Source organism: Pygoscelis adeliae, unplaced genomic scaffold (assembly GCF_000699105.1).
Source record: "Pygoscelis adeliae isolate BGI_AS28 unplaced genomic scaffold, ASM69910v1 Scaffold161, whole genome shotgun sequence".
NCBI lineage: Eukaryota > Metazoa > Chordata > Aves > Sphenisciformes > Spheniscidae > Pygoscelis > Pygoscelis adeliae.
Window position 1 is genome coordinate 644550 of NW_008824061.1, and position 3023 is coordinate 647572.

The window sequence follows — 3023 nt, forward strand, 5'->3', positions numbered from 1 at the left end:
TAGCTTTTTTATATATATATAACAGTACACGGTCAGCCCCAGGGGGACAGTGCTGTAGCTTGGTGAAAAGAAACTCAAAACTTGTTGTGGTTGGTTTTTTTTTTTTTCGCCCCCCTCGTTTGGTTGGCGCGTTCTTGTGTTTTTGCTCCGTTGGGGCAAAAAAATTTGTGGTCGGTTTTGTGGTCGGTTCACCTCGCACGGCAGGCTCTCTCCCTTGCCAGCTCCCCGTATCTGCCTGCTTTCCCCTCTGTTGCACGTCGGTCTGTGGATCCTCATGCCCTGGGGGGGATTGTCCACCTTCATTATAAAAGGGGTTAATTGAGCCCCTTCCAATCTCAGTTATAAATACCCGATTCGGCCTATTCCATATGGAACACGAAAAAAACCCAGGCTTGCTCTAACTCACAGACCATTGGAAACGAAACTGGGGAAACTTTGGCTTAGATGCCATGGGGTGACCGTGGTGCCTCCAAAACAAAAAACCAATGTTGGATCTAGAGGCAAAACGAGATCTTTTCCCAATTTTAGAAAAAATACGTGAAATCATAACCTGGGAAGCTTTATGTTGTTCCAAATCATTGCCTAATTGCACTTCAAATTTTTCCATGAGAGACGACAAATTCCAAGATATTTTGCAATCCACCTTCCCCCCCAAAAACCAAAAAGACATTGGAAAGTTTAAAAAATCTTGGGTTTTCCTCAAAATTAACCTTCTAAGGGTTAAATAATGTGGAAAAGAAACAAGATTAATTTCAAGCAAAATAAAATAATTCTGTGAACCCAATATTGTTTTCCAGGTTTTTTTAATTCGTTTTAAGAAAAAAAGACAACTCAGTGCAACGCTATGTATTTTTCTTATTTTTCACTCTCCTCACATGCACAAAAAAACTGCTGAAAAATTTCTGAAATTGCCTATGCTGGGAGCTTTAATCCTACAGCCCTTTGGGGCACAGTTGCTCTTGCTGTGCCGCTGTAGTCAGATCCCTCAGTTGTTTCTGCAGGATGAAAAAAGATCTTTCTGAGTGGGAAACGTCTCTGTGAAGCCCTGGTGCTTCCCAGGAGCTGGATGGAGGCTGCAGGTCTGACCGCCCTTTCCGCGTGCTGGAAGGACAGGGCATCTCTGATACCCATGAGAAGCATCTCTTACTAGTCAAAATTATTTTGTTGGTGCAACACCGAGGCCTGCGAGGGTCTGGGTGGGATAATTGGGTCCCCGCTGCTCGCCTGGTGGCTGTTGGGGCACAGGTTCAAGTGTGCCCCAGCCTTGCTTGGCACCTCCATCTTCTTCCCCTGCTTCTGGGCTGCCGAGCTCGTGTGTCATTGTACTGGGTGCAGAGGGACTGCGGGGCTAAAAAACGAAGTCCTGGTGAAGGGAGGTGGCAACCTTGTTCACAGCAGTGCCACAGAAATCCCGCGGGCTGTAAATACGCTGGAAGAGCTGGCGAGGAGGGAGAGCACGGCCGGTGGGGCCGGGGCTCCTCTGCAGCAGCGGTGCCAAGCCCTCTCCTTACGGCCTCGCAGGGGGAGGTAAGATACGACAGGGTCTCGGCTCGTGGTGGAGAGGAGCTGAGCTGGACGCCGAGGGGATGCTATGAAAGGTGTCAGCTGAAGAGTGTGTCGGTCCTTTCAAAAGGGGGGGCCCTTCCTGACAGCTCCATCTGTGCAAGCATGGGGAAAGTGGGGGCTCCTCCGTTGGCACCTCTTGCCTGCATTGCTTGAAAAATCCCACCCTGAAATCTATCTGACCCCCTAGGAAGGTACCTTTGCAAGCTTTCCGATGGTAAAGGCTCACAAAAGCAGTATCATCGCCCTCATTTTATGGATGGGAGGAATTTGAAGCGTGGGGAGGAGGGTACGCACCTGCGGTCACTCTGTGGGTTGGTGGCGGACGTGGGAGTAGAAGCGAAGCCTGTCAACTTGGTGCTTTGCTCTTGGCATTGAGGATGATCTGCAATGTTTGTGTCTCAAACGCTTCAGTGCTGTGCTTGTGAGTCGGGCAGAAAGGCTGCTTTAAAAACAGGCGGTCTAGTTTTAGAGCTGGCATAATCATAATTCCTACGCCACTAGGAGCAGGGGGGGAGGAGCAGATAAAAATCAGAAAATTAGAATTTATTACAATAAAAGTCAAAGTGCTAGAAGCCAAAACTGTCATTGTAATGTGAGGTTTATTTTGATAGTGTCCTATTACATCGTGTAAGAGGTTGAACACGCATAAGAATATCTTGGTTGGTAATTATCTGATTTGTGATATGTAGCTAATGTGTATTTGTTGTTCTGCCGTACATTATGCAGCAGCAATTCATTTCTAAACATTAACTGGCAATATAGCCATTCAGTGCAGAAATTGCAGGCATAAACATAAGTTTTACTTAGGCTGAGTAGTAGCTAAGTTGAGAGACCAGCAATCCTGGCCAGGGGAGATCTTCTGGGGTGAAGAGCTGAGGCTGTGTCTCTTCCTAACTCATGCTGCCAACAGAATACCGCCCCCCCCGACAGATGATACTGGGTATCCCCAAAGTATCTGGCAAGCAAAAAAGACACATGCAGACACATGTGGGTACCAGCTGGCCAGGGGACCCCACACGTGGGAGTTGACAGCTTCCCTATTCTGGAATGAGTTTGTAGAAAGTGGTGTCTCTGCAGACTGCGCCAATCGATAGGAAAGATCTGCAGGAATGGCTTTCAAATTAGATAAGCGTTGGAGCTGATGTCTGAATGATAGTCACAGTATGAACACTTGACTGAATGCCCTCCTGTCATTGCATCCCTAACAACACTTACATAAGACCATTTGTGTTTTATGGGATCTTATTTTCTTTCGCTTTATTTGACGATGCCACTAAATAAAAACACTCAATAATTGCTGTTGCTTACTTTAATTCATCAGTTAAATGAGCAAGGCTATTAGGATAGATGTATTTTACAATGGAACAATTAGCAAAGGTTAAAGGGACAGTGCTCATTAAAAAAACCTACTGAGTGCGCATCAGTTGTCTCCCCATTCTTTTAAAGGCCAAAAGTAT